Here is a 25,637-nt window from a genome sequence, read left to right as displayed (position 1 = left end):
AAAACTCCTACAGCCAATCCATATGACGAACAAAACCGATAGGTAGGGTGGTCCAAGCAGTCTATTTTCAGACTAGGTAATTTTTGCATGCCTGCTCATAGCTCATTTCCATCCTGTTATCATGCTGATCTACCTGCCTACCTACACACACACACACACACACACACACACACACACACACACACGACTGCAGCAAGATTCACAATTAAACTTTTGAGTATATTTTCTCCCAAAGTGTTCTATCTCAAAATCTGTATTTTTGAATGCATGCTGAGATTCCGCCTCCAGCAAGAGTAGTGTTGCAACCAATGGAAAATTATAAAATCTGATGCACACATAAATTTTGCCGCTAAGGTGCAGATCACTTCCTATCAAAAGTAGCAAATATTGAATCCCTTAAGCATCCTTACTGACATGCTGATAATGGTTCTTGAGTAAATTTTCTGCAGACTCACTCCAGAATTAACTCTATGTCATCTTCACAGCTCAGTGCCGAACCTAGCTTGTTTCTGACACTCACTTATCTGGTGACAGGAATTGGCGTTATGACCTTGGCCCAGATGATTCGTTTTATTTTTATTCATAGGAGTATTTGCTCATGCTAAAAAAAAATATAGCATGGCGATGTGAAAGACAAACATTAAAATGGATTTATATTGTGAAATCATAAAATACAAAACAAATGATAGATGCAAAACCACACCAATGCTTTAAAACTGATTGATGAGGCAGAAATGTTTTCAACAGGTGGCAAAATATCAGACTTATGGGTGCCTGATTTCAATAGGAACAGTGTCCTATTGCTGTACTGGTGCCACAACACTAAAGACCTTGGTCTGCATAGACACTAAACAAATCATAAACAACTTTGGGACAGTCAGGTGGGCTTCACCAGATGGTTGGAATGATCTGGGTGGTATATAAGGGGCATGTTGGTCCTATAGGTAACCTGGTCTCCAGCTGTTTAGGGCTTTATTGACTAAGGGAGAATTCTATGGCACAATCTGCTGGAATGAGCAGTTCAGATGCAACCCAAATCTGCACTGGGTTTGTATTGCTGATCAAGGCTGTCGTGAGTGGCAACTAACTTGAAACACCAGTATTCTAACCAGGCCTGTGGAGAGAGGGTGGGGGGAGCTGGGTATTCTTGCCCCAGGCCTTGAAGGGCTAAGTCGGGGGGGGGGGGACTGTCATGGGCCTGGCAGACTTATGTTGTTTTAGTTTATAACTTTATTCTAACAAGACTCCCACCCTGGGCATCAGACAAGCTCTGCATGGACCTGGTTCTCAACATCCCCAAAGATGCAGCATTGATAATGGTGCTATCACTCTGAAAATTGCAAAGAAAAGTACCTACCTTCTCACTGGATTTCAACCACATTGACTAAAAAAATTAAATGCAATCAATTCATCAAACCTGTTCAAACTATTCCATTCAAACATGCTGCCCAAAGACCTTGAAACCATCCAACTGAAACATGCAACTGAAAACTGGGAAGAAAGTGTGTTCAGATCTCTGATTTCAGAAACTAGCCTATCCTCCGAAAATGAGCATCCTAAAAGGCAGGGAAGGGGGAATCTGGTGAACTTCCATACACTGGGAGTTCCACAACATGGGTTAGCCCAGGGGTCAGCAAACTTTTTTCAGCAGTGGGCCGGTCCACTGTTCCTCAGACCTTGGGGGAGGCCAGACTGTATTTTGAGAGGGGGGGAATGAACGAATTCCTTTGCCCCACAAATAACCCAGAGATGCATTTTAAATAAAAGTACACATTCTACTCATGTAAAAACACCAGGCAGGCCCCACAAATAACCCAGAGATGCGTTTTAAATAAAAGGACACATTCTACTCATATAAAAACATGCTGATTCCCAGACCGTCCGCGGGCCGGATTTAGAAGGCGATTGGGCCGGATCTGGCCCCTGGGCCTTAGATTGCCTACCCATGGGTTAGGGCAATGCACAAACTCTGCTATAGCAGGATGTAGGAGGAGCAGTTTGCAAACTGCATTAGACTCTAAGGAAAATCTGCGTTCAGGATACATGGATACCATTACTGTCACCACTGACATTTGTCATCCACTGACATGCAGTACAAAGTGCTTCAGAGCAATGCAAGCAACAAGGACCATCTGTTCTCTTGGGAAGGTAGCCATCTAAGAACAAGTCCAATGACAGGCTGAGATGGACCAAAAGCCAAGTTACATCCACCAGTCTGAAAGTTTGCAGCATGCTGCACACAGAGAAGGAATGTCTTGCATTATCAAGAAGGACAGAGAGACTTGTGGTTTCCCATGTGTCTAAGACAACCACAATTGCCCCAAAGTATCTCCACAATCCGCAGTATCTTGAAATCACATGGTTATGCCACATGGTTTAACATGCACTTGGTACCAATTGCAAAAAAAAATAATCTTCCAATCTGAGACCAGTATATAAACTAATGTCTTGTTCAAAAGCAGCTTCCCATCAGCCTGGGCTCAGTCTTATATCAGGGGTTTCTTGGGGTCATTTTGGTGGTGGTGGGGTCTCTCCACAAGCTAGTTGTAGAACACAATGCCTCTGAGCATACAGGGAGTGCATTTCCCTCACTAAAGAGACGCCATAAACATCTGTGTGGGGTGTACTGAAGAGCATAGATTCAGAACTTTTGAACCAAGGATCACCAAATATCACCAGAGCTTAGCTTCCTGCCTTATAAGTTTCCACCCCACAATATGAGAAGTAATAAATGTCTCTAAGAATTCATTGTCAATAATAATAATAACAACAACAATAATAATAATACAAGCAACAACTCTCCAAGTGACGGACAAAATTTTAAAAGTATAAAGCATGACATAAAATCAGAAAAAAGAACAGCACAGTACAATAAAAGCCATACAATAACATATAAAACAAACTCAGTCAAATAGCAGGCGACTCTCAGCTTACACGAAGGCTACATCTGGGGATAGTGTGTGAAGCCAAAATTGTATATAGTCAAAACACATTCAGTTCAGTGGTGGGTAGCATAGCCAATGTCTTTATTCCTGAATGCCAGCCCTCTTCCCATCCGCCTTTACTCCCCCCTCCCCAAGTGCATAAAGCTGAATGCAAACGAGTTAAGTGCACATAAGTTGCATCAAATACCAGCACAGCAAATAAACATGAATGCCTGGGAGAAGAGATGAGTTCTTACCTAAAGAGGTTAATGGGGTGCCAGGTGAACCTCATTATGCGAGAGTGTTCCGCATCAAGCATGGCGCATGTTCATGGCTCACGTAATAGGATCTGGGGCTTCCAAGTCGGATAGCACAGGATTCAAGTAGGAGTACATAGCCCCAACATACCACTTATAAAATAAGCCTTAGCTCCACCATTACCTTACTTAGAGGCCTCTTCTGCAAAGCACTAGTTCAGGCCAATCCATGTCTTCCAAGTATCTCAAGGATAAGCGGCATTGTCTGTGAACGAGATGAGAGGGGAAGTGAGTGTTGTGCTGACTTCTTGAGGAATTTGACCTTTGCTCTTTCAATAAGCCTTCAAAAGAGATATTTTTAATCCCTAAGTGGAGGTCCTTACATGGATTTATTTGCAATTCTTTTATACATACAATTGCTTATTTTTTAAAAGCATGTAGTAGTTTTTTAAAACTGCTTTTATATATGTGTTATATATAATGTGTTTTATAATATAAATATTATATATTATATATATTAATATAAGATAATAATATAATATAATATAATATAATATAATATAATATAATATAATAATATAATATAATATAATATAATATAATATAATATAATATAATATAATATAATATAATATAATATAATATAATATAATATAATATAATATAATATAATGTGTTTTATATAAATGTGTTAACTGTTTTTGCATCTGTAGTGCACCTGGGAAGGATCAACCTGCCAGCAGCAGGGACATGCTTTTGCTGGGGGGGGAGGGGGTGCGGTGGGTGCGGTCTGACCCGGGTGTCACCACTGAGGGGGTGACAAAATACTGGGCAACACTCACCGTGGGGCCTGCAGTGTGCCCGAGCCATGCATCTCTCCTAGGAAAGATGTTGTGGCTTGGGCACGCACAGACTCTGCGCTCTTGAAACTGTCCACCCGCTGCCTCCTCCCCAGCTGTAAGGCGACTGAGTGGGAGGAGACAGGCAGACTCCAGAGGCCCCACGATGCGCCCCACCCCTATTGGCAGCACACCCTGCCCTAGCCCCGCCCCTAAGGGCGGCTCACCCTGTCCCTGGGCGCACCGCCCCAGTGGCTTCCTCCGCCACTGGCTATTGCTAGATGGTGTTGTTGATAGTGACAAAGGCACAATGCAAGTGGCAATGTGTGGAAGATGGCTAACTACACCCAAAAGGGATGCAGCACAAACACAATTTAGTTCATATTTAAATGTAAATGTGTTTAATTCACACATTCTGAAACAGGATGTGAAATGAAGCATGACCGCCCTTTGCACCTCTCCGGATTTTGTCATGTAGTTCTCCAATTGTACACATTTTGTAATGTGTGCAAAAATGAACATACTAATGGAAGCTGTGCAAATACTTCCTCCTTGGGGAGGAGGGTTGGGGTATAAATTCAATAATGAAATACTGTAGTAATGAATACAAATTCATGCGTTAGTGAAAATAATATGCAAAATGCATCATGTTAGGGGGGGGGGAAATGCTTTGCAAAAACGTGTATACCGCATTAGGCAAAACTGCATTGGGAGAAATTTGCACTACAATTCTGAAAATTGCGAACTGATATGATTCGAACCACCAACCTTCTGATTGGCAAGCCCAAGCAGCACAGTGGTTTAAACCACAGCGCCACCCACGTCCCCTGTTGGCTTGTGGGGATCAGCAAATCTGTCAAATTCCAGTTTCTCTCCTTTTCCTCCCTTTGGTCCTTCACAATTGCATATTTCCCCCAGACCAACAGGCAATGTCGGGAACTGGACTATGAACCATTTCTGTTCAAATACCAGGAAATGAATACCAGTAAACATCAGGATCAAGGGTTGAATGCAAAAGAATCATTGGCAAGAATATTGCAAAAGACAAAATAGCACCAGGATGCTATAATTAATTGAAGTGAGCTCCTGAGTAAAGGTTAGAGGAGATGTGTGTCAATCAGTATGAAGAAACTATTGACTGGCTCATCTTGAAGAAATTAGCAAAGTATAGCTATCTCCTTCCTCTGTCAGTAGGAAGGCACTAATTATGTTTGTACACCAAGATGTACTTTAGAGTCTAAAGCTCTGCAAATATCGAACAAGAACATATCCATTATTAAGGAAATGCTCATCTTTATGACAGATATGCATGTGTGGAAGAAAGCCTATGCACTGCAGAAACCTACCAGAGCAGAAGGCGGTGAACATTTCCATGTGTTCAACATGATGCTCTATCAGACTTCTGTCAATAAAACTTAAGAAACACTTTGCCAACGTTGTTCTACTGAGTGAAGATCAAGCTTCCTTCATTGCAGGGTTTTGGACTAGATGACCCTCAAATTTCTTCCAACTCTACAATTCTCTGATTCTATGAAATGTAAACCTTAAATAAGATTGCAAAGGGGGCTAAAACAGCCCACATTTGAAAAGCACATAGACCAATATCTGTGGCTGGTTAAATATTTATTATTTAACTTCAACCACACCACACCGCCAAGGCCAGAAACATGGAAATTAGTCATGTAAAAAATGGCTTGAGAGCCATGTGCTGGAAATGTACATTTTGTGCACTTCATTTCATTTTATAGTCTCCAAGAACTATTACAATTTTAATAAACTTGTATCTGGGATTTGAAGCCAAACGCTTATGCTCAGAAGACACGAATTTATTAACTAGAAGACACCCAGAGTGGTAATAAAATGTATTCCCCAGCGGTCTGTTGCAAATGGGTTGTAAAAATTACATTTTATTAATCCAGCTGCAATTAAAGAACGCAGCTGTCTCATTTGCATCCCAATGCTCCTGCTTGCAGGAGGACAAATATTTTTCATTAACACGTATCTTGCTTGTGACCATTTTTCTCTGTCCACTCTCGATTCCCACCCCCAACTCTGCTCCTGCTCCTTAAGGTTTGCAAACCAAGATCTCTTCATATTGTGGGACTTGCACAGACACACACATACAAAAAATCAACCACCACCACCAAGAGATTCATCTATTGGACTCTGTGCTTTCCAAAATGAATGAAAACCAAAAGCATCTCTCCCTGGATGCACCTGTGGGCCATATGCACATGTAAGTAGACTTCTGTGTGTGCATCCCTAGCTGCATGGGGAACCACGCATACAAATCGCACAGCACGTGTGATTCCCCAGCAGTGGGATTCAGACACATAGAAAACATCTTACAAAAAAAAGAGCCCACCGAGTGGGAAAGTGTCGGCAAATCACAGCCTCTTCCCCACTTCTCTTTCTCTGGCAATATCAATAACTTACTCAAACTCCTCTATGATTTAAGCTTATTTTCTTCAAATTACATGGAGATTGCTAGTTATGCACACAGATTGGGCCTCAAAATGTGCCTGCCTGCCTTTCCTTTCCTTTCCTTCCTACTATTTATACCTGCGTTAAACATTAAAACCACACGTACTTCTAAAAATGCAAGAGGCGGGAGGATGAGAACACAAACTAAGAAAAGCTGAAAAGCGTGGGCAAAGAATGAGGATTTCACCTGCTGCTGGAAAGATAAAAATCTTGGCACTTTGGTGTATTTGTGTGGGTTTCGCAGGTGTTCAGGTATGCAGAGACAATGCCGTCGTACTTTGTCACCCACCCACCACCCCAATAAGGCCAAAGATTTGTCTGCCAGCATTAGAAAGAAAAATCCATTTTCAATTTTATTTGCCCGGCTCCCTTTCTATTGCCTTTTTTTGGGGGGGGGGTATTTTCACTGTTTTTCCCCCAATTGCGATCTTGAATTTAAGTATTGTGTGCATGTTTCTGTTTAGCTATGCACTGCATCATAGGTTTGGTAGTCTTAGGCTGTGATCCCAACCCCACTGACCTGGGATTGTTCAATGAGAGTTCTAAGAAGATGAGATTGGGGCTGCAGCTTTTGGTTTTACACACTTAAGCTGAGAATAGTATTATATATGTATAGGCTTGTGCTGTAAATGATGCAAAAGCACTGTGCTGTTGTGTATGTTCTCACATTTGCACTGCGTCGGGATGTGAGGAGTAACTGGCGTTGTTGGCATAAAATAGCACTATTGCGGGACTGAACAAGATTGGCTGCCTGCTTTTAATATCAGTTCAGTATCAAAAGAACCAGCATTGCTCTGATAGCGAATTTGCAAAATGTAACATTTGCTTAATAAACATGCGACTGATTTCACTATAGATAGATAAATACATAGATTGTTGTTGTTGTTTAGTCGTTTCCGACTCTTCGTGACCCCATGGACCAGAGCACGCCAGGCACTCCTGTCTTCCACTGCCTCCCACAGTTTGGTCAAACTCATGTTCGTAGCTTCAAGAACACTGTCCAACCATCTCGTCCTCTGTCGTCCCCTTCTCCTTGTGCCCTCCATCTTTCCCAACATCAGGGTCTTTTCCAGGGAGTCTTCTCTTCTCATGAGGTGGCCAAAGTATTGGAGCCTCAGCTTCAGGATCTGTCCTTCCAGTGAGCACTCAGGGCTGATTTCCTTAAGAATAGATAGGCTTGATCTTCTTGCAGTCCATGGGACTCTCAAGAGTCTCCTCCAGCACCATTAATTCAAAAGCATCAATTCTTTGGTGATCAGCCTTCTTTATGGTCCAGCTTTCACTTTCATATATCACTACTGGGAAAACCATAGCTTTTACTATACAGACCTTTGTTGGCAAGGTGATGTCTCTACTTTTTAAAATAGATAGATAGATGATAGATAGATAGATAGATAGATAGATAGATAGATGATAGATAGATAGATAGATAGATAGATAGATAGATAGATAGATGATAGATGATAGATGATAGATGATAGATGATAGATGATAGATAGATAGATGATAGAGATAGAGATTAGAGATGAGAGATGAGATGATATAGATATAGATATAGATATAGATATAGATATAGATATAGATATAGATATAGATATAGATATAGATATAGATATAGATATAGATATAGATATAGATATAGATATGCAGCTTTTGATACAGCTTCCTGCAGTTTTAGTAGATCATTTTGTTTGGTGTAAGTGTACACTTTGATCCAAGTTGTATACTTAGGAAACCCTAAGGGAAATCAGACTTTCCACAATGACTCCATACATTGGGAATCAAGCAAAGGATGGAACACACAGTGTCATCTACTGCACTTGTATGGGGATGAGTTAATGTTCCTTCTACTTATTGTTCCAATCCACAAATGAATGGGAATTTCCAGGAAGAAGTCCCCGCTTCACTGCCCTAATGTAGGTTGCCACCTACGTTGAGAATCACCAGCCTATGTTTACAGAATGGACTTATACTGCACTTCCCTGGCAGATTATTCACTTCATCTTTGCTCATTTCATGGCTGCTAATTAGGCTCTGGCTCCTCGCTGAGGAATGCATGCCTCTGCCCTCTCTTTGTGCATCTCTCGGGGTTTGTATGAAGGGTCTTTCCCCTGTCTCCTCTTTCCCTCCCTCTCCCGCTCTCCTGTTATTGCTGCCATGCCATCGCACACTCAGAGACAGGCACCAAAACTAGAATATCACCTTTCTGAATTAATTTGTTCTTCCAAGGCTCCAACCCCTTAATGAGGCTCTTTGGGAACTGGCAGCTTAAACATTAAAACAAAAAGGGGTGGGTGGGGGAAATGAAGCAGAGCAAAGCAAACAACATTAGCAAGAACCAGGAAGCTGAATGGGTGGAGGAAGATAGTTACGGTGGAATTCAGGAGGGGAGTTATATTAATTAAAGTCAATTTACACATAGGAATAGAGATTCTTGTGAGTAGGTGAACGCTCCCCACATCTGCTTAAAAGCTTGGCTGGTGGGCAGGGAAACTGGTTGGGACAGCTCTACTGCTCCTGGACAGTCTTGAATTCCTTGTTACCAAAGTTGGCCTTGTGAACTTTGGCCTTGCTCCTAGGCTGGGTTCATCCACGTCAACTCTCCACCTTGTAATTGCTCCTGGGCTGTATTGACCTGCTGTTGAGTCTGTATCTCTAATCTGCTTTGATAAATATAGAATCATAGAATCAAGGGTCATCCTTCTAGTGCAACCCCCTGCAATGTAGGAATCTCAGCAAAAGCAGCCAGGACAGATGGTCATCCAACCCCTGCTTAAAAACCTCCAAGGAAGGAGAGTCCAAAACCTCCCAAGGGAGACAGTTCCACAATCCAACAGCTCTTACTGCCAGAAAGTTTCTCCATATGTTTAGTCAGAATCTCCTTTCTCATAAATTGAAGCCATTGGTTTGAGTCCTACCCTCCAGGGCAGGAGAAAACAAGCTTGCTCCATCTCCCATGTGGCAGCTATCGTATCTCCTCTCAATCTCCTCTTTTCCAGGCTTATTTACTTACAAGTAAGTGCGCCTGTTGCCACGTTTTGACTGGGAGGTCAGTGCTTTTGAGTGGCTGGAATATAGCCTTAAACACACAAACATATACATGTTCCTCTGACTTTTGTGAGGCTGGAATACAGCATCTCTCTGCACATCTTTGTCTTTAGCTGTGTCACCTTTGTGTGGCCTTTGGAAGGTTCTCCATGGGGAAATGCACCCCTCGGGTTGAAAAAGCATCCTCCTCACATGGAAGTACTGATTCCCTGCATTGTGGGGACTGATCAGCTCTATGGCCTCCAGCCCCCTCTAGTCTTGTGGGGCCATCACACAGCACAGCTTCTCCTAATCTCCCCGCACCTTCTGGAGTGGTCTAAACCACAGAGCCTCTTGCGCTTGTCAACCAGAAGGTTGGAAGTTTGAATCCGCACGACGGGGTGAGCTCCCGTTGCTCTGCCCCAGATCCTGCCAACCCAGCAGTTTGAAAGCACACCAGTGCAAGTAGATAAATAGTTACCACTGTGGCAGGAAAGTAAATGACATTTCCTTGCGCTCTGGCTTCCGTCACAGTGTCCTGTTGCACCAGAAGCAGTTTAGTCATGTTGGCCACATGACCTGGAAAGCTGTCTGTAGACAAAAGCAGGCCCCCTCGGCCTGAAAGTGAGATGAACGCCGCAAACCCATAGTTGCCTTTGACTGTACTTAACAGTCCAGGAGTCCTTTACCTTTAAAAAGGTAAAGATACCCCTGCCCGTACGGGCCAGTCGTGTCCAATTCTGGGGTTGCGCGCCCATCTCGCTTAAGAGGCCGGGGGCCAGCGCTGTCCGGAGACACTTCCGGGTCACGTGGCCAGCATGACGAAGCTGCTCTGGCAAGCCTGCACCAGCGCAGCACACGGAAACACCGTTTACCTTCCCGCTATAAAGCGGTACCTATTTATCTACTTGCACTTAAGGGTGCTTTCGAACTGCTAGGTGGGCAGGAGCTGGGACTGAAAGACGGGAGCTCACCCCGCCGCGGGGATTTGAACCGCCGACCATACGATCGGCAAGTCCTAGGCACTGAGGATTTACCCACAGCGCCACCTGCGTCCCCAGCCTTTACCTATACCTATAAACTATAGCAAGGCAATGAGATGTTGCTTTCTGTGCTTGAGTTAATGTTTCAAATCACTGCCAGCAGTACCAGACTGTGGCTATGCCTCTGAGTTTATGGATTGTTCCTGGATCCAAGGAACCCTTATGCACATGGAAGTGGGGAAAAACCATACATGCCTTCTCTCTCTCTCTCTCTCTCTCTCTCTCTGTGTGTGTGTGTGTGTGTGTGTCACACACACACCTATAACAGGGTCTCCCCAGACCTGCCAGCTTCTGCTGTGCTGGTTCCCGCATTCAGATCTTACGCTCAGTGGCACTTCAAAGATCAGAGGCTTTCTTATTGACCCAAGGAAGGCCCACAGCATGCTGCTGCTAAACAGAGAAACCGGCACAGCCATGAATGACAGATATAAAGAGCTCAAGAGTATAAGCAAAGGGAAAACATTTGGATTGGATTTGACGGAGAGGAGAGGGGGGTGGGAAGCTGTGCCAGAATGCTAAAACCGGCTTCCTTGCTTGTGTTATGCTACAGGGTAAAGTGAGATGCTCAGGGCTATGGCGCAGCTGCGTTTCCTTGTGGGCAGCATGTCAGCGATAGGCGGAGCCAGAGACAAAAATTGGGTGGATCAACAACTGTAAAATTTACCTTTGTACAGTAGGCTAGTTTCTACAGCAACGCATAAGCCTATCTGCCTTCCTTCCTGACTAGCAAGATGTATTGTGAGAGATCAAGAATGCACCCAAGCCGGGCAAAAGAACCTCAAGGGTGGTGCAGAAGAGGACCACCGAGGGGTGGGGTAGTGGTTTTAGAGGGTGTGCAGCCTGGAGAGAGTCCCAAGAATGATCTAGAGATGCATTTGGGACCCAGGCCTGATGTTCCTCACCCCTGAGGCCAATTGTGAGCGGCCAGTAGGGTGGCTCAGTATACTTGCCCATTTTCCCAGGTCCAAGATGGCTGAGCCTTGAATTGAACTTATTCAAAATAGGAGCGACTGTGTGAATGTTTCTCGCTATTAGAAATTTGGCACCCCTTTCCCGCACATATTCATTATGAATCATATTTGACAACCAAAATATTTAGTGATCATTTCTTTAATATGGCAAACAAGTAAATATGAGTCTGTCATTTTGTGATGTGGGTTAGTCATTTCATAACGGAATATTTTTTACAGAAAAGAGGGACACTCTAGCGTGACTACAACCATGTGAGCCATAGATGCCTAAACTGCCTAAACGGATGTGAAAAGTTATTGTTTCTTATATGTTGTGAACCTGTGTGAAAACAAGGCAGGTGATGGGTTCTGTATTTATTTATTTTTCTCGTTGAGGCTGTTATTAAGTGCTGCCCGGATGCACAATGTTATACAACTGCCCCCTTCATGCCAGGTCTTATTTTAACAGTTCATTAAACGCCAGGAAGAACAAAAGGTCATTCTTTAGAAAGATGTGGAATGTGACAGAAGTCAAGTTGCGCTGCTTACAAGGCCAGGAAGGTAAACTGACCCATCTGAAGTTTAATTACAAGAGGAAGTGTTCTTTATTCGGAGATCTGAGCCTCTGACATCCACAGTTCACAAACTTGAACTGCAGTGTTTATTACCTACCAGCCAAGCTTGGCGTAGCTAAATAAATATGTTCCAAGGGACCTGGTGGGAATTGGAGGAGGATCCTAAATTATAGATAACTTGAGGAAAACAAGACCTTTCTAGCCTCAGGTTCTGTTTATAATTCTCCTTTTAGAGATGGCAAGTCATTCACCCATCTTCCTTCCTTGAACCAGCTAATTCACTTATGGGTTTCTTCCTCAACGCTAGTCAAGACAGGTGATCTAAGGCAAGATTAAACATTTTTGAATTTTCTATGCTTTAAAACAAAACAAAAACTATGCTTTAAAAAAAATCCTGCCATTAGAGAGTTCGGATTTGATAGAGTTTGGATTTGATATCCCGCCTTTCACTCCCTTTAAGGAGTCTCAAAGCGGCTAACATTCTTCTTTCCCTTCCTCCCCCACAACAAACACTCTGTGAGGTGAGTGGGGCTAAGAGACTTCAAAGAAGTGTGACTGGCCCAAGGTCACCCAGCAGCTGCATGTGGAGGAGCGGAGACACGAACCCGGTTACCCAGATAACGAGACTACCGCTCTTAACCACTACACCACACTGGCTCTCATGTAGTGATGGATGGATCCCCCCTTCCCCATTATATTTTATTAAATTTTCAAAAAAAAATCACATATACATTCCAATCCATAATAGAGTTTTCTCTTTGGGGGTTCAACCTGCCATCCCATTTTCAATTGTGTTTTTTATTTCTCCCCTTTGCTGCACCCTATCTTATATCTTTTATATCATGACAATGATACAGTAATCTCTAATTCCTGCTGTTGCTCATAGTTTGTATCCTGCTCACGAATTCATCATACTATAATGTTTCTTTAAATAGTGTGAAAAAGGCTTCCTTTCTTCTGTGTCTGCAATTTTACACAAAACAATTTTAAGAAGAGTCCTGCTAAAAGGACTAAAGGTCCATCAAGTTCAGCATCTGTTTCTCAAAATGGGCAGCTATCAATTCCTTCTCCCCAGGAACTCTGGGAATAGTAGGTCTGTGAGGGGAATATGGGTTTTCTAACAACTTTCAACACTCATAGCAAACTATGCTCCCTAGGATTCTTGAAGGGAATCCATGACTGTTAAAAGTGGCATGATGGGGCCCAAGTTAAAGCAACCTTGTTTGGGCAGGCGTTTTTGTAAGGCCTTGATTTCATACTGAGGACCATGATATTGGTGAACACAAGCATTCATAGAAGTAAGGCATTGCCCTTCTTCTGTCCTGCTTGCTTAGCCTAGAGATGACATTGGATCATTTTATCACATCACCAGAAACGTCTGTAGCTGAGGAAAAAGCCTACCATTTCTGAAGCTGTGGATTCATCCACTCGTTTACAAATATTATCTCTTAATACAGTAATGCTTGATCATCAGAGAGGTAAAAATAAAAGCAACTTTTTCCTTTTCAGGTTGCCAGTCCAAAGCAAACAACACACACACACACACACACCCCATGCTACTGACTGAAAGTGTGCAGCAGTAAAAGCATTAATAGAAAAGAGTTGCTAAACCCTGGTGTAAAAAATTGGATTAAAAAAAAGCATTATTCCATTTCTGTGCTTCTAGACAAGAATTCAGGCTTTATTCAGATTTGTTGGTTTTAAAGATGTGTGGGGGGTTTAAATTCAGACAGAACACAAAACCATGATTTAGCATTGTATGACTGTGTCATGGCGAGCCTCAGGCTTGCGTGCTCCTCTCTCCCTTTGCATGTAAGTGGAGGAAATCTGAAGCTTCTGGCCACAATTTGTAACAAATCCATAAGCTCTGTTCAGGCATTTAAAAGCATGCTATGGAAATTGCTTGGGTGGAGAGAGTGGGGATGATCTCACTTGTCCTGCAGCAACCATTGTACCACAGCCCCAACTGTGCAGGGTGCAGCTCTGAGGATGGCAAGATCTCTGCTTCTCAAGTTGTCTCTGCAACATGTCCAGAACTGTAGTTGCGATGTGACAGAAGGGGTGAAGTCAATGGACTCCCCTCTGGCTCATCCATCCCATCTCCATCATTTGTCTACAGAGTTGAAGTTTCCCACCCCAAAACAGGCAACTGTGGGAAACCGGGGTCCAGAATTACCAGTCTCACCAGTGCACATAAACATTTGTTTCAAGATTCAAGGACTGGCAATAAGGAGGAGGGCCATTTTGAATGTGGCCCTTCAACTGTGGTTTGCTTTCTCCAGCAAGACTCATCTGGCACCAATTTTACTATATGTTCAGTGTCAAGTTAAAACTCTGCTCTGCTCTCAGACATTCCATGGCATGCAATGGGTTGTTTCTACTGAACATTAGTTCTTGATTTGTTTTTGGTTAATTGCCCGTATTGATTATAATTTTCTGGGGTGTGTTTTTAATGTCTATGGATTAATTGTTTTATTGTGCAGTTTTAAACTCTGTATGTTTGACATTTCTGTAAGTTGCCCTGGAAAATTCTTGAGCAGATGATTAAGACATTTGAATATTTATTTATTATGTATTATTATATTAAAGTGGTACAGTATAACAGTGCTTGAAATGTAAGGTGTGGAGGTGGCTTGACATAAGTCCTGAATATTGTATTGATGCAGGGATAGTGTCCCCCGCCCTCAGAAATTGCTCTTTTTGCTTTGGACACAGAGTTGCATCCAAATTTAGTTAGAATAGGACTCAGTGAAATTAATGGGATTGATATCAGTATGGCGTGAGAGTCAACATTGTGTAGTGGTTAGAGTGTTGGACTGGTGCCTGAGGGACCAGAGTTCAAAGTTTTTTCTTTGTCCCTCTACCTTCCCCCAGGAAAACACACAGTTTAAGGCTGAATCAGAACAAATATCAATTGGGGTTTCTGCAGATTGACGTTTTGTTCCGATTCAGCAGTAAACAGTGGGCTTTTCCAGGGAAGGAGCATAGCTGTCAACGTTTCCCTTTTTTAAAGGGAAATTCCCTTATTCCGAATAGGATTCCTCACAAGAAAAGGGAAAAGGTGACAGCTATGGGAAGGAAGTGGGTCAAATAACTCACCTCCCGGACCCGTGTCTAGAAATCATGGGGCAAACAGAAGAAATTGCCAGACCAATGGATGTGTGGGTGAGTCCTCACTGGGTAACCTTGAGCCAGTCACAGTCTCTCAGCCTACCCTACTTCACAGGGTTCTTGCGAGGGTAAAATAGGAAGAAAACCCTGTATGCCACCTTGGAGTAAAGGTGGGATATAAATGTGATGAATAAAAAAAATTAAATCCATCAGTTGGACTTCGTATATCTTAGATACACTTTGTTCTTCCACTTTTTCCTTTCCTCCTTGCTCCTGTCAGATCATCATAACATTCAGAAGTCTCCCAAAGATCTAAAAACCAGGACTGCTCACTCTCTCCTTGCAAATGAAAACGTATCTCACTATGCTTTTTTGAGCTTGCTTGTGTGGCTTTCGTCTGCATGCCGTGAAGAGGAAGCAGAAATCCGGTCCACAGGCTATCCTACCCAGACGTTGTCCATGCTGGTAAAGCTGCCTCAATCAGCAGGTCACCTAGCAGCCCGGCAGGCTGAGTGCTCATTCTCTACTCGTTCTGTAGGTGCTCTTTGAAAAAGCTCTGAAGCACAGCACTCTTGGGCTGCCACTAAGCGGAAATGCCAGCAAACATTTGAAGCCTGTAAGTGCTGTAAGCTCTAACTGTGGCTAAAAGCAGCAGGCGCCGAGGGCTCCTGAATTCTGCTCGGAAAGAAGAACCCACATAAAGGTATATAATCATCTTGGTGCTGGGTATTTCCTGCGGATTAATGACCAGCTGGGAGGAGTTGATGGCCCAGAGCATAGCCAAGGCCCATTAACCTCAGCCAGCCATTAATCCCCAGGAAATGCCCTGCGCCAAGTTCATTTTTATTATCCTAAAATGAAATATGAGCATGGCTACTATGGATAATATATATATATATATATATATATATATATATATATATATATTCGTGAAAATCTAAGAAAGCAAATATATATATATATATATATATATATATATATATATATATATAACAAGCAATTCACATGTACTGACTTGGGACGGCATCTGTGGCATTCTCAGATCTACTTATATTCTGTAAGCGCAAATTGCAAGGTTTCAAAGAGGGTTCCAGTGTGAGAGATGAGGAGCCTAGCTAACAGCCCCATAGCAGTGCTAACCTATGCCAGTTGGATGGAAGGCGACATCAAATCTGGCGCCACCCTCCTTGCAAAGCACAGCTGGAGAGAGGTTGTGTGCACAGATGGATCTGCGCTTTGAATGCTTGCAAGACAGAGGGGAAGTCAGGAGGACCTCTCTCATTAAAGCGCAAGTCAGACTTCTTCAATCCCCTCAGCGGGCATAAGCGGATAGCGCTGAGCAATGGTTTGCGTTCAGAGGAAGAGAGCATTCAAGAGATGTTGCAACCGGTCTCTTATTGATTGGAGCCTGTTGTTTCACCCTTGGGTGCAAAGCAATTCAAGAGAAGCATTGCTCTTTCCATTATTGACTTCTTGTTCTTTGTGTGGGGCGGTGGGTGTTTGGCATTCCTGATTACTCACAAGCACTGCACCATGTTTTTCAACAGCAGGGCTCACCATAGCTGTCTTTTCATATTAGACTGAAGTGGATCAATGTGACAAATGGATAAACAAGGCTGAAAACCAGAATTTTCAGAATTATTCTTTACAAGTCGGCAACTTGCCCTAAACAAACAAACATCTTTATTGTTTTCTGGGATGGGGCACAACTTAATTTAAGGGCCCAGTGGTGGCCATTTGATCGTACCACGTAAGCGATCATTCTGCCAGAAAACTGTCAGCTGTGATCTATCTTTATGGGAAAGTTATCCTGCGGTTGGAGGGGGGGGGTGGAGGAATCTCAAACACACAAAGCCAAATTTAACAAAGCATGCATGGAAATGCAATAGGCCAAGTCCTGGCAAGCCATTATTCCTCCCAGTATGCCCTCTTCTGTGCTGTGGAAAAACAGACCTATCCCAATGGGCCATTACTGCATGGAAGAGAAAACAAAAAACCCAGTGAAACTCACAGAATCGGTGTAGCTCCAGAGGGTAGGACCTGAACCAATGAATTCAAGTGACAAGGAAGGAGATTCTGACTAAATATTAGGAAGAAATTTCTGGTGGTAAGAGCTACTTGACAGTGGAATGGCCACCCTCAGACTGTGGTGGACTCTCCTTTGCTGGAGGTTTTTAAGCAGAGGTTGGATGGTCATTTGAGAGGGATTATTTAGCTGAGATTCTTGAATTGCAGAAGGTTGGACGCAAGGACCCTTGAGGTCCCTTCCAGCTCTATAATTCTATGAGTAACTTTAGTAGTTTGAACAGTGCTTAAAAGAGCTGTGAAAATAAATGCAAACAGCATATTTGGGCTATTCAAGTTGGCCCTGCTAATTCACTTATTTTCAACAACCTGCCCAAAATCTAGTATATCTTCAGGAAGTCATTTGTATATTTTTAAGAACATCATGTACAATGATGTTCAAGAGCTCTGGTCTGCAACTAATGAGGCAATTGCAACTTCTTTGAAATAGCTTTTGGGGGAGGGAGAGAGGAGGGCATGTCTATGACATTATTATCTTCACTCTGAACATCTGTGCATTGACAGATTTCAAGTCAGGAGACTTTGCCTCTGCAAATAATGATTTAATTCCAACTTAAGTAAGGTATTTCAGAAAGAGCCATTGCTCCAAGTGGTTCACCCAATCTCTAGCTCATCTCTCTTTGAGGCACTTTCATAATTTCACATAATCCAGAGTTTCAAAATGGAATTTCAAAGGGTTGCCCTCCCTGCTGCCCTAGTCCTAGACAATTAACTCAGCAAGTATTTTAGTATCTGCAAACCCATTGCCAATTGACTATAACATCTTGGCTGGTTTTAAGGAGCAAGACTTCTACGTGCTGTTCTTACTGACCCATTAATGTCTGGCAATCGGCTTTCCGCTCTCCTTCTTGTTTTAAGCCCTGCTCGTTATGCAAAGGCTGTCTCTTTAATGGCATCTCCTTGGCATTCAGAAAATTGTGTGTGGTTTTTTTGGAAAGGGGATTACATTTAATACACTTTAGGGATTTGGGTTTTCTGGGAGGAAACATCTCATCAATGGATTTTCAACTCCAACCAAGAGTCTTCTCTAATTCTGAACTTTCTCACCTCTGCTGCTTTGAGACACCAAAAAGTGTCTGGACCTTCTAATATACTCTGCTCTCATGAAAGTGCTGCTAGTGATCAATATCTAGAAACTTTCAGTGCTGGCACTCTCAAATTGATTTGATAGTGATTTGTGTCACATATTAACTGCTTTCCAAAATATCAACCATGTTCTAGACAAGCCCACTTCAACCTATTGCCCACCAGATATTTGTAAGACCACAAATCCCATCATCTGCAGACAGTCAACCATGCAAAATGGGAATGGAAGTCCAAAACATCTGGAGGGCAACAGATTGGGGAAGGCTGTTCAATATGTTCTGCCACTGATCACAGAATATTCCCAACTTGGAACATTCAGGCATGAGATCACAAGTGTTCCATCTTCCCTATTCCCCAAATCAGAACAGCCCCCAGACCACCAGGGTCTGGCCTCCTTGACAACAGAGCTAGATCTTCCGTTTGCAAATGCAGCTCTTCCCACTGTGTTTCCTTGACCTCTTTGGGAAACAGCAGGATAAAAATAAGACTTCCTCCCTCAGGTGCTCAATGCAAATTGCAGCATTTGCAGAGCTGATATGCAAAATAGATGTGCTACAACCAGTATCACTCGTCAGTTAGAGCTCTCTTTCTTTTTCTTTTTGGGAGGAAGATTTTGCTCCCAAAGCTTGTAACTGATAACTCATTGGCTACAAAGATAAGAGGTTCTTTCACATCCATGAAGTATTGCAGGTATTTGGAGACCACATATGCCCTCCTCTCTCCCATCCCGTTTTTGTTTTGTGTGTGTGTGTTTTTTTGTGGTCTTTTTTAACGGATCTTGAGACTGGTGGCAAGGGCAATTTTAGAATTAGTTTTTGGTATAAGAAGGTTGTAAGCAAATAAAAAAATTCCTTCTAGTAGCACCTTAAAGACCAACTAAGTTAGTTCTTGGTATGAGCTTTCGTGTGCATGCACACTTCTTCAGATACACTGAAACAGAAGTTACCAGATCCTTCTATATAGTGAGAAGGTGGGGAGGGGTATTACTCAGAAGGGTGGTGGGAATGGGTGATTGGCAGATAGCTGAGATGAGCCTGTTGACGACTCTTAACGACTGCAATAGGTCTTACAGGAAAAGGCAAGGGGTGAGAAGGTGAAAAATAGCTAGTCATGTATAATGAGATAAGAATCCAATGTCTCTGTTGAGACCAGGTCTCTCCATGGTTTTAAGTTTGGTAATGAGTTGCAATTCAGCAGCTTCTCTTTCCAGTCTATTTCTGGCAACTTCTGTTTCAGTGTATCTGAAGAAGTGTGCATGCACACGAAAGCTCATACCAAGAACTAACTTAGTTGGTCTTTAAGGTGCTACTGGAAGGAATTTTTTTATTTTGACTATGGCAGACCAACACGGCTACCCATCTGTAACTGTAAGCAAATAAGTAAGTAATAGTGTCCCGAGCCAAAGTCCTTGCAGCCTACAAATATGTAGGTCTGCAAATGCTACCCTAAGAGGCAAGAAAAGAGTGTTGCATCATGGAGCTCTCAGGAGAAGGCGGCAATTAAAGGGACTGGGTTGGGTGGGGTGGGGTGAAGCATCATAGAAGATGCCTCATGTCTAGGCTTTGAAAGAATTGCACATCACATCTAGGAGAGAACATGAGATTAAAACTTGCATGTTGTGCAAGATGAGCTTCTTCTCTAGAGGCCCCCATTATGGTATGGCAGTCCCCCTTCAATGTGACACACTTATGTCCTGAGCACCATCTCTAGGTTTGTCTGGAAGTACATTCTTGCCCTGGTCTAAGCATGCAGCTAGACTTATTGCTGTGTCTAAAAAAATTCTGCACCACCATTGCCTACCACCAAACCGTCAATTAATGAGAAAATAAATTGCATTTTAAAATTAGGAAAGGAAAATTTGGATGAAATTCTCATGTGGAACGTGGTGGCGCAGGTTACACTTACCTCACTTCTGAGGTGGCCAATAACTTTGTGAATGATTTTCTTTCTTTCTTTCTTTCTTTCTTTCTTTCTTTCTTTCTTTCTTTCTTTCTTCTCATTGGTGTCTGCCTTCTGCTGACTTCCCAGGTGCCTGCACTTCCTGAAAACGCAATCACGCCCCAGCTGAGCTTTTTTGCAAGCATGGTAATGCAGGGAGGTTGCATTCCATGCACCTGACATTTGTGCAGTTAGTGATTTTGAAAATGAAGTATTGTTTGCTTTTCAAGAAATCAATGCAGACAGATTGTCTTGAAAAGTAAATAAAAGGAAGATCTTCCTTTAAAAGCAAAATGAGTGAGAGCAGCTTCTTCCGGCACTGGGGAACCACCCTCCCAAGCTTCCCATTCTTTCAGTTAAGGCCCAGAGGAAAATTTCATGATTTAACTTCTTTCACAGGGCTTTATTGGATCAGGAAATGTGTGCTGCAGAAAAGTGGACAAACATTTAAGGATATAACTCTCTCGCACACACATTCCTTGCAGAAATAAGATATATTCATTCCTTAAATTCATGGAAATCATAGAGACATTCTAAGGCAGGCTTCCTCAACCTTGGCCCTCCAGATGTTTTGAGACTACAATTCCCACCACTGGTCCTGCTAGCTAGGGATCATGGAAGTTGTAGGCCAAAAACATCTGGAGGGCTGAGGTTGAGGAAGCCTGTTCTAAGGTGTCCATCATATGGGGAAGAAAAGTGGCAGCTTCCTTCAAAGGAAAGAAAACTCTAGAGAAATGGGAGGCTAGGTTTCAGCACAACACACTCTGTACATCTGATGCTAGTGCATATGCAGAAGTTTGAAATCCCTTGCCAAAACAATGTCATTTCTATTTATAGTCGTACCTTGGACCCCAAATGCCTTGCAAGTTGGACATTTTGGCTCCCGGCCGCCGCAACCCCGGAAGTGAGTGTTACAGTTTGTGAACGTTCTTTGGAACCCAAACGTTCAGCATGGCTTCTGTGGCTTCTGATTGGCTGCAGGAGCTTCCTGCAGCCAACCGGAAGCTCACCTTGGTTTCCGAATGTTTTGGAAGTCAAATGGACTTCCAGAATGGATTCCATTCAACTTCAGAGGTACCACTGCTTTTATTACATTTACACAGCACTGTTTCTTCTGAGGAACTCATGGTGTTAGAATCATAGAATCATAGAATAGAATCATAGAATCATAGAGTTGGAAGACACCACAAGGGCCATTGAGTCCAACCCCCTGCCAAGCAGGAAACACCATCAGAGCACTCCTGACATATGGTTGTCAAGCCTCTGCTTAAAGACCTCCAAAGAAGGAGACTCCACCACACTCCTTGGCAGCAAATTCCACTGTCGAACAGCTCTTACTGTCAGGAAGTTCTTCCTAATGTTTAGGTGGAATCTTCTTTCTTGTAGTTTGGATCCATTGCTCTGTGTCCGCTTCTCTGGAGCAGCAGAAAACAACCTTTCTTCATGGTTCTCCCCTCTTCACAACAACCCTGTGAGGTAGGTTAGGCTGAGAGACAATAATTCACCCAAGACCACCCAGTGAGCATCATGGCTGTGAGCTTCAAACCCAGGTCTCCCAGGTCACAATCCAATACACTAGCCATTATACCATGCTGGATTGTGAGAGAAAAGCAAAATATAAGTATAATCAAGAGAACAGAAGAATGCCCCCAAGGCCATTTTACCAAAGACAACTATAATGGACCAATCTGCATCATTTTCTATAGAGAAGTGCAACATTGATTGTCATAGTCAAACAAGCTAGCACAAGCTTCTTTTCCACTAGAAATACAGCAAATATTCTCCTCTCAGGCCATATCTCAGCTGAAAAATAATTTTAAAGGATCCCAGGGCAGAACTGCACTCCGCACAGGAATGCTCCCAGATAATTACTGTATTTATAGTCTAGTTTGGCTCAGGCCCTACTCTATCATGTATTTAGCATGATGATTGATCTATACCTCTTTCCAACACTTTGGAATGCCATAAAGAGGCCAAGATCTAATGCTTAATTAATCCACACTTGCTGTATCTAGAAAGCAGACTGGATTTGCCTGCTTAGTCCATTTCACAGTCCCAATAATAACCAAAGCAATTATTCTAAATTAAGGTGGATATTATCTTATGCTAAGAAGCTCAAAGTTTTTCTTTGAGGATATTGTCAGTGTAACAAATATAGTATCGTCTCTTTTTTCCAGATCTCACTGAAATGTTGCTGTCATTATTGTCAATTGACGCTTCTGCACCTTTGTAGCTTTACTGGACAAGGGGTTGCTTTAAGGCAGGGACAGACAATATGGTGTCCTGCAGATGTTCTGGATTACTCTCAACAGCCCTAGTCAGTATGGCACATGGTCAGGGATGATGTAAGTTGTAGTCCAAAACATTCCAAGGGTCTAAACATTCCAACTGACTACCGCTGCTTTGAGGTTATTTCTGGTGACTATTGGGTTTTTTTTCTTTTCCAATTCTATTGTTACTGTGTTTTATGTTTATTATCAATTATATAAATTTGACATGTTGTTGGAACCTGCCTTAAGAAGGTTGGACCCTAAAAGTCTCTCTCTCTCTCTCAGCAGAAAAAAAAATACATTTAAGTCAACACCAGTTTAGTGATCTCAGCCTTGCACTCCTGCCCCAGTAATAATTTGACTATACCTGAACGTGGCTAATGAATCTATTATTGCCACTGCTGAAGCTTTGTGGATTCCACATATTCTCCGTTCACAAAAAATAGGAAATGTATTGCGTGTCAAGACCCCGGAGCACAGGCCAATGGATGGAGATGGCACAGCTGGGGCTTACCAGCTGGCCTCCCGGCCCTCCGAATGCCGACAGCAGATACAACTATTAAGCTCTGCATAGAGTTCTTAGCAGAGCTGGCCCACCCCTGAGGCCAGGTGAAGCACCTGCCTCAGGCGGCAGGATCCTCCAAGGCAGCAGATCCCAATGTCAATCTTTCTTCCTCCCTTGTTCCTCAATCTTCCCTCACCCCTCTTTCCTGGCAGGGAGGGAAGCACCATTTGGTGGGTCTACCCCAAGTGCCAAAATGTCTTGTGCAGGCCCTGGCACTTAGCCTCAGACAAACCTGGCAAGTGAAAATGCCCATCAGTTTCAACACCTCTATTTCACATCTACAGATATTCATGTTGTGGGTGGAGGGGGAGGAAGAAATGCGAAGAGGTTGCGTTTCCAAGAATCTCAAGGGAGGTGGGAGGTATTCTGGTGCAGAACTGTGGCTGGCACCAGTAGCAGTGGGTGGAAATGCATAAACATCAAGAGTACAGGGTTGAGCCCATCAATTTGCTGGGAACAACAAAGCAAGCTGCCGTGGTTGGCTGGCACAAAGTTATTTTTTTCCAGCAACATGTTCCCCAAAGCTCAATATTTATTATGAGGACAATTACCGATGTGAGTCATGTTCCTGCCAAAACCAAGCTATTTGCTTAGTGTGGGGATCAGCAACCACTTCCCTTCCAGGTGAAATGCTGTTGTTTTTCAGGGAAGCACAAATATGCCCTGCACTCATTTTTATGTCCTTACAGCACAAGAAGAATTCTGATGAAGATTCACCATACTAGCAGAATATTTTAGGAGAGAAATGATCAAGAACATAAGAACACAATAATAGCCTGCTGGATTAGGCCATTTTTCTTAAAAAAGAACCAAAATTTCAAATTCATAGGGAAAAGTGCAAAGAAAACAAAATTGACAGATGGAATGGTCAGCAAGCAAACCATTGTCATTTCAAGCAGTTTTAATGCTGTTGTCTTTTCTTTTAGGCTTTGCCACTCTTTTATAGACATTTTTTGTGGAGGGTGATTGTTGCATTTTTATTACACACTGCAAATGGCCCTACAAGTTTATAATACATGCACAAATAACTTATTTGCAGTGATTTGCTCAGATCTCTAACCCCAGCTTTCTTTATTTCTCCCTGAACAGACACAATGTCTGCTGTAGATGCAGCTCAATCGACTAATATTTCTAATTAAACTGCTGTTAAGTTTCTTTGTGGGTGTGAAAATAATTAAAGCAACTGAGATAACACTTTTTTATTTAACCTCTGATCATTATCAAGCATTTGTGATTAAAGGAAACTGTTACATTTTTGGGATATGTTTCGAGAGTTGATACCTATTTGTAAATCACCTTTGCCCCCATTGGTTGCATGCAGCCTGCAACTTATTCCCATGAAGGTGCCGTTCCCAACCTCACATTTTCTGAGCACTTAAAAATGCAGTGTTTTATAAGACTGGGGGGGGGGGGAATGCAATGATCTATTGGCTGGCTTAGTGGAACTTGTGGGAGCATCGCGCAAATGACAAAATGTGCTTGGAGAACACATTAGCCAGTTCACACATTGCTATGGAGCGAACCACTTGGAAGAAGCGTGGCAGTGATAGTGCAAAGACAGTGAAGGAACTGTGTACCATCAGGAGTTATGCAGGTGCAAGACACACTGAGCAAAATAAGCATTTATTAAGAGAAAAGCAAAAGGCGAAATCTGCAATTGTGGGGCAAGTACAGGTGAAACTCGGAAAATTAGAATATTGTGGAAAAGTTCATTGATTTCAGTAATTCAACTTAAAAGGTGAAACTAATATACGAGATAGACTCATGACATGCAAAGTGAGATATGTCAAGTCTTTATTTGTTATAATTGTGATGATCATGGCGTACAGCTGATGAAAACCCCAAATTAACAATCTCAGAAAATTAGAATATTAAATGAAATCAGCAAAACAAGGGCTGCAAATAGAGCAATATTGGACCTCTGAGAAATAGAAGGATGCATATGTACTCAGTACTTGGTTTGGGCCCCTTTTGCATCAATTACTGCCTCAATGCGGCGTGGCATGGATGCTATCAACCTGTGGCACTGCTGAGGTGTTATGGAAGACCAGGATGCTTCAATAGCAGCCTTCAGCTCTTCTGCATTGCTTGGTCTCATGTCTCTCATCTTTCTCTTGGCAATGCCCCATAGATTCTCTGTGGGGTTCAGGTCAGGCAAGTTTGCTGGCCAATCAAGCACAGTAACCCCATGGGCACTGAACCAGGTTTTGGTACTTTTGGCAGTGTGGGAAGGTGCCAAAGTCCTGCTGGAAAATGAAGTTACCATCCCCATAAAGCTCGTCTGCAGAAGGAAGCATGAAGTGCTCCAAAGTCTCCTGGTAGACGGCTGTGTTGACCCTGGACTTAATGAAGCACAGTGGACCAACACCAACTGATGACATGGCTCCCCAAATCTCTTTTCTGATGAGAGCAGCTTTTGCATCTCATTTGGAAACAAAGGACCCAGAGTCTGGAGGAAGAATGGGAAGGCACACAATACCAGA

At 42.8% G+C, this 25,637-nt stretch overlaps 1 protein-coding gene across 2 annotated transcripts in view; it reads right to left on the bottom strand.

Moving 5' to 3' along the window:
- The window catches only part of NAALADL2 (N-acetylated alpha-linked acidic dipeptidase like 2), a 644,561-nt gene extending 624,238 nt beyond the window's left edge, over window positions 1-20,323 (bottom strand). Inside the window, exons 1-2 of one of the 2 annotated variants that reach the window (XM_083504077.1) lie at window positions 20,287-20,323; window positions 3,366-3,446 (exon numbers count right to left, since the gene is read on the bottom strand). The gene's annotated coding sequence lies outside the window, so the exon portion shown is untranslated. The other variant, XM_083504078.1, reaches the window with a different exon arrangement.
- Between the last annotated feature and the right edge of the window lie 5,314 nt (window positions 20,324-25,637).

This window comes from Podarcis liolepis (assembly GCF_965112155.1).
Source record: "Podarcis liolepis genome assembly, chromosome: 5".
Lineage (NCBI taxonomy): Eukaryota > Metazoa > Chordata > Lepidosauria > Squamata > Lacertidae > Podarcis > Podarcis liolepis.
The sequence above is the reverse complement of the archived record's forward strand: the minus strand, read 5'-3'. Positions and strand labels throughout refer to the sequence as shown.